Raw genomic sequence first — 7,553 nt, forward strand, 5'->3', positions numbered from 1 at the left:
AGACCCCACAGTGGCAAGGATATAACTCACACTGCCTCTTCCACTGTTTATTGGAAGGATGATTGAAAAGTGTCTACAAGAATTGGATTGAATATTTGTAGTTAACAAATTTTATTTGGGTTTTAAATAGCTGTAGAATGCAAAGTATAGTAGGCCTTAGGGTGTAGATTGAATATTAGATATTGTCTACATAGAATTGGCAAGCCAGGTAGACATATAATCAAGAGAAAGTACAGGTGGGCATGTGTATTTATCTGCGGATGCATGTACTGTATGTGCATCTGTCCCCTGGGCCTCAGAGGAGGACCTCAGCTGTGAATCCACAGCGAGAGATGCTGAGGGCTGGTCATAAGGGGGAGGGGTGGTGGGATGAGGAAGGGAGAGGAGTGGGTCAGTTTGCAAGGTGGACTGAGAGCCTGAGGAGACAATGACAGGCCCTCTGAGCCTCCAGACCTTCAACCCCCTAAACCACCAGAGAAGAGACTCTGTGACTGAGCCCTGGACCCAGGAGCTGCACATTAGAGTGACAGGAGATATGGGCAATTGACTTAATCTCCCTGGCCTCCAGTTCCTTATCTTTCCCATGAAGAAGCTCGATCGAAGCAGAGAGTTTTCAAATTTCTCTCTTTTAGGAGTTGTGCTTTTTGTTTTTTGCAATTGAAATAAAAGATAAAATATTCACATAGAAACATTTTAAAGGATGAGAAACAAAACATTACTAGAATCCCAGATATCTCCTCTAGTTCCCATCCTGAGTCCTGACTACAGCCTTCTCTCACCCGCCAAAGGAAATATTCTTCAGACTTTTGTGATAACCATTTACTTGCTTTTCTTGGTGTTTTTTTTGCCAATATGTGCATCTCTAAACAATATAGATTAATATTGCTTGTTTGTATTATACAAATGGAATAATTCTACATTTCTTCTATATCTTGGCTTTTTTCATACAACATCATGTTTGCAAAATTCATCCATGTTGTGGCACAAACCTCTGGTTTATTCTTTCTACTGCTGTGTAGTTTCCCATTGTAAGAATTCACCACAATGTACTGATCCATTGTACTGAGGATGGACATTTGGGCTGCTTCTGGTGGAGCCACTATGGACAACAGTGCTGTGAACATTCATATACGTGCGATGTGGGGCATGCGTACAAATTACTCCAGGATATATATCAAGGAACAGAATTGCTGGTCACAAGGTATGAACACCTCAACCTGTTTTCTAGCGTGGTTATAGTAGCTCTTTTCCTCCCTAAACAAAGCCTGCTGCACAAGGCCAGGAAATGAAGGAGATGACAGCTGAGCTGTGCTGCTTGAAGCAGGTGTCAGTCCCAGCATTGGCTTTCTCTGTATGGTGCTCTGTTGGTGCTTTCTTGTGGTTCTAACACACCTTGTTCTCCAACATTCTATTTGCTTCTATTTCTCTATGTTTCTCTGAAAGACAGCAGATTCCGTGATTTTCCATTCCAAGAGCAAGGAGAGATTCTGACCTTCTGACCCTCCAAAGAGTATCTCTACTCAGGATTATCTAAATTTGGAAATCTAAGATTCTACTTTTAAAATAGGTATTTCCTTAGATCCTCCCTAAGGAAATTCTTATCCCATAAATAACTAGCAGATTTTCAAAAAATGCACAAGATACTCCCTCTTGGGCCTCTCTGTCCTTATTATGATCCTGAATTAGCTTGATTTGAGTCTTGGTTGGAAGTAGAAAAATTATATCCAACAATTATGTAAGAGAATAGCTGAAAGCAATTGGATTAAAATATTCAAGCAGTTTAAGCCCAGAGAGGATGAATCAAAATATTGAGTACTGCTGGAGGTATAAGGAGAATCTTTGAATAGCATCTGATGTACTTGGATGTTGACTATCTTGTGGTCGTGAAGCCACAGTGGTGGTTTAACGTTTAGAGGGAATTCATGCTGTTAGGAATTATTATCCCTACCAAAATGGCAAAGCATTGAAATGGAGACTTTTCCCAAGGCTGTGCTTTGCCAAAAGCGTAACACCAAAGCAGGAATGATGCTGGAATAGTCTGGGCAGTAGACAGGCCAATGCATGCAATGCATATCATTAAAAATAGTTAGCACAAAGAAACGGTTGTTATTATGCTTCGTCCAAGTCAGACTTAGGAGCTAATTAAGTATAAGCTCCTTCTTTTTTTTTTTTCCAAAGCCATATGCAGTTTTTGAATTCTTATAACACAAACTGTTTTAAAGAAGAAGTTAAATACAGAATGCATTGAGTTTGGTGGAGAAAGTTTAAAGGTCTGCATTTTCCCACCAAAGCTATTTAATATCAGCTGCAGAGTGGGCGTGTGTGTGTGTGGAAAGGTTGTGACCTCCCTTATTTTTACAACCATTGCCATGATTTCATAATACTGGCAGCAGTCACCCAGAGTGAAGAAGTAGACTTTATTACAGTAATTATATGCCAGAATGTGGGTATTAAAACAGAAAAACTTTTCTACTGATAATAAATGTCAAGGGAAAAATGACTTACCCAACAAATAGCCCTTCATCAGTGTTTTTAATATATTAATGGCCTCAATGAAGACTGAGATGTGTCCATAGGAGAGAAGTTCAGACTCCATATAGTCTTTCAATTTTATTTGCAGAACGGTGAGTAGGGCAGTTAGAGAGAGGCATGTCTTAGCAATTTAGGTTTATTTTTTTCTCCATGGCGTAAAGTCAGATATATTTTCACTCGAGCAGATATAGCTATTGTTTTTGCAGAAAGATTAATTATGACCATAACTGAATGAGTCTTTTGTTTCTGGATCACTTCTTTGCTTTTCTCTGATATGTTTTCGTGGGTTTCTGAGAGCTGGGAGAAGTAGTGCAGCATGAGAATTTTATCTTGAAATACGGTAGTTTTCTTCTTCTTCTTCTTCTTCTTCTGCTTCTCCTTCTCCTTCTCCTCCCCAAAGGCCCCCAGTACATAGCTGTATATTCTAGTTGTAGGTCCTTCTGGCTGTGCTGTGTGGGACACCGCCTCAGCATGGCTTGATGAGCAGTGCCCTGTACACACCCGGGATCTGAACCAGCGAAACCCTGGGCTGCCGAAGGAGAGCACACGAACTTAACCACGGGGCCATGGGGCCGGCCCAAAATATGGTAGTTTTCTGACTATTAAAAAGAAAATTCTCCAATAAGGACAATAAAAGGTCTGAATAAGTATTAGAATGTGCAGCTTTATGAAGAGCCATATTCTGAACCATAGCTTGCGGCTACTAAATTATATCCATCAAGCATTAATTGTGGGGTTTATTAATATATCTCTGAAGTAATAAATATGGTCTAAATGTAGAAAGTCAGGAAAACATTTAATCCACTCTGCAATTGAATTTAGTAAAAGGTTACTTAATTCCAAGAAATGCTAAAATTATAGTGTTTTTTATCTTTGATTTCAATGGACTTTGAAGTGGGCAGCTGGACCTTTCTCCAAAGTACCCTCTTAGAAGAGAGAGAGATAAAATAGAACACATGCAGAAAGTCAGTAGCAAAAATCAGAGCAAGGTATGTGTTCCCAGTATCTATCATGTCAGGGTCTAGAGATCACACTTTTCTTGGATTTTTGGCCAATTTCTCAAGTCATACACACCATTTGAAGGCGACCTTGGACTTTTCTCTGAATACCAGTGTTTATTCCTGCATACAGCTGGTGCTTGACAGATGCTTGGGGATGATGAAGATGATTTTCAGTTTGAGGGCTGCTCTCGCTCTCTGCTTGGTCACATGGAAGTTCCAAATCTCCCGAAGTGAGTTTTTCGTTGATGGTGACCTGGGCAGCAGCTCAGAGGAGCCCTGCAAGGGGAGGCATCAATCACTGACTCGTAACAGCCTTATGTGCTTGCCACTCCCACTCAGTTTCATTGCTCGAAATCCAGACCAGTCCTCAGAACACGACACTGATTCCTCTTCTGTGTTTTCTCTCTGTTCTCTGCAGTGGGTTTGTCTTCAACAATGAGCCATTCATGGGCACCAGGGAGCTACCCAGGACCAGGGAGACGGCTGCAGGCCCTGCAGGCAACTGGCCATGGTCCAGTCCAGATATTCTTGGGAATGTGGAATTATTTGAATCAAAGGGAAATAAATCTTTTGCAAATGTTAATACAAATGGCTGTGGGAGGGGCTTGGTGCTAAAAGAGAGGCTGAGAATTCTTGGTGCCTACTGAGTTATTTTTTGGCAGGGAATAATACTAAGTTGCTACGGGAATAATGAAGATAAAATAATAGTGTCATATTTTTAATGGTTACTCTTACTGTGTCATCTTCAACTGCCCTTGGTTGAAAAAACTTCTATTTGGATCACTTTGACTACTCTTATCTTATGTTTTTTCTCTTGTATTTAAGTTTGCAAATCTCTCTCTCTAAATTAGCTCATGAACCCAGTAGTGCCGTACTGTCTTTGAGCATAAAGGAACCATTACTTTTTTTATGTTTATTTTTTTTTAAATTTTATTTTTTTCCTTTTTCTCCCCAAAGCCCCCCGGTACATAGTTGTATATTCTTCGTTGTGGGTCCTTCTAGTTGTGGCATGTGGGACGCTGCCTCAGCGTGGTTTGATGAGCAGTGCCATGTCCGTGCCTAGGATTCGAACCAACAAAACACTGGGCCACCTGCAGCAGAGCGCGCGAACTTAACCACTCGGCCACGGGGCCAGCCCCGAGGAACCATTACTTTTGAAGTTTATACTTTTGATTATAGTCATGCGTTGCTTAACAAGGGGGATACATTCTGAGAAATATGTCGTTAGGCGATTTCGTTATCGTGTGAACACCATAGAATGTACTTAAAGAAACCTAGATGGTATGTCCTACTATGTACCTAGGCTATATGGTGCTAATCTTATGGGGCCACTGTCGTATATGTGGTCCATTGTTGACCAAAACGTCATTATGCTGTGCATGACTATATATACTTTTGGTGCCGTAGGTTTAAATTAGAAGAGGTGCACTCCAGGGATCTGAAATTCTGTGCACTTTTCTGATGAGATGGAGAGAGAAACTATGCAGTGTGGGGCAAAGGCCAGCTGACCTGAGCCAGGTCTCCCCTTTGCCACATCTAGCAGTGCCACCTGGGGAGGTTGGATAAATGTCCTTGAACTAGGTTTCTGCATTTGTAAAATGGGGATCGTTACACGATCACTGAGGTGTGGTGAGCCCTACGGATAAAGGGCTGTATGTAAAGTCCTACTATGGGGATCATGAATACCTGGCAAATGTGATGCCGTTCCTCATTCTATGCCCATGGCAGAAATCACAACTCAATCCTTTTCCTTGAGCTAAGAGGCAGCCTCGTACCCATTCTCAACACAATGCTCTGGGTAGCCACTACTGAACTGTCAAAGTTGGCATGGGACACTTGCCAAAGCACAATCCTTGGGACTTGATATACATTCTATAGGTGGAAGTTCTTAATTACTAATTAATTCTTGCTATTATTATTAACAGGAGGCTGTAGATATGATAGCAGGAGACATAGGCAGCTATTTGTTGCTTTTCCCACTATAATTCACCTTGCTTCCAGAATCAGCAGCGTTGGGTACAGCTGATCACGCCCCTGATTTGGGAATACTGGTATCTGATCTTTCTCTTCCTCTCTGGTCCCTTCCTCCACCTTCTTTGCTGGTTCCTCCTCATCTCACTGACTTCCAAACATTGGAGTGTCTCAGGGCCCTTCTTTTATTTTTTTATCTACTTTCACTAGATGATCTCATTTAGTCTCATGCCTTTCAGTATTGTCCATATGCTAACAACACCAACATTTATATCCCCAGGCTGGATTTCTGCTCTGAACTCGATTGTATATTCAACTGCATTCTTGAGACACATCTCTAATAGAATTGTCTGTAATAGGATGTGTCTATTAACTGGATATCTAATAGGCATCTCCAGCCCAACAACGTTAGGGTTGAACTCTTGATTCATAACTGTCTCTCCTGCAACCCAAACCTACTCCTCCAGTGGTCTTCCTTATTCTAGCAAATGGCAGTTCCACTCAGGAGTTGCTGAAATGGAAAATCTTGAAGTCACTGATTCTTCTCTTTTCCTCATATCCCACATCCAATTCACCAAGAAATCCTGTGCGTTCTACCTCCAAAAACCTTACTTCTTCTTACCACCTCTCCCAGTACCATCAGACTCCAAGCCACCATCATCTCTCCCTGGATTATTGTAATAGACAATAAGCTCTGTGTTTTTCAACACAGAGGCAGTGTGATTCTTTCAAATAGAAATCAGATCATGTCACTCCTCTGTTCCATATCTTCCAATGTGTTTCCATCTCACTTTGAGTACAAGTCAAAGCCCCTCCAATGCCCTATGAGGCCCACACAATTGGCCTCAATCACCTTGCAGACAACATCTCCTTCCACTGTCCCCTCCCTCACTCTGCTCTAGCCACACTGGCCTTCTTGCTGTTCCAAGAATACGCCACTCCTGCTTGAGGACTTGGCACTTCTTGGCTCTCTGCTTGGAAAACACTTCCTCCAGATATACACAAGCTTGCTGTCTCATTTCTTTTACCAGCAAGCCCATCTTAAGTATAATATTAGCAAATCCCCTTCCCTACCTCTTCAGTCTGGTACCCACACTCCTACTTCCCAGCTTTCTATTTCCTCCATGGCACATATCAACATCTAACATATTATGGCTTTACCTTGTTCTGTTATTAGAATGTAAGATCCAAGAGGGCAGCAACTTTGTTCCCTGCTGCATCACCAGCATCTAGAAAGTTCCAGGCACATAGTAAGAAATGTTTGTCAAACTATTAAATGAATGAAACAAATGGCTCTAAAGCTTGAGTTTTTCTGAATTATTAATGGAATAGTTCTCTACAGGACCACATAGAATCTACATACCTTCTTCTTTTTTTTTTTAAAGATTTTATTTTTCCTTTTTTTCTCCCAAAGCCCCCTGGTACATAGTTGTGTACTTTTAGTTGTAGGTCCTTCTAGTTGTGGCATGTGGGATGCTGCCTCAGCATGGCTTGATGAGCAGTGCCATGTCCACACCCAGGATTTGAACCCGCGAAACCCTGGGCCGCCGAAGCGGAGCCCATGAACTTAACCACTCGGCCATGGGGCTGGCCCCAACACCTTCTTAAATTTGATTAATTTTCAGCAATCTTATTATCTCAGTATATTCACCACTAAGAGTAGAAGAGCAGCATAGCCACTGTAAGCACAGGTAAAAATACCTGTGTTTATGGTAGCCTTTCAGCACTCTAATTTGTTCATTTTGGTTAACAGAGATAAACTACACATGAGAAAATGCTGAATGCTCCTGGTTGATCTCTTTGAGGCTGACCGACTTTGGGTGGTTGTAAAACACAGGCAGATATTTAAAATTGCCTGGATGCTATCTGGCCATTTTTGCACTGGGCTGGGCTTGACTGGTGATTCCTGAATTTCTGCAAGGGAATGCTCATCTGGTTGGAAAGGAGATGTGGGTCTTTAACCCTTACTGATGTGGTTATCTATACAAGAACATCTGAAGAACATCAATAGCCCATCTCGTAGAATGAAAGAGTGGCGAAGGCTGCTGG

The sequence above is a fragment of the Equus asinus genome, chromosome 10, assembly GCF_041296235.1.
Source record: "Equus asinus isolate D_3611 breed Donkey chromosome 10, EquAss-T2T_v2, whole genome shotgun sequence".
In the NCBI taxonomy this organism is placed as follows: Eukaryota; Metazoa; Chordata; class Mammalia; order Perissodactyla; family Equidae; genus Equus; species Equus asinus.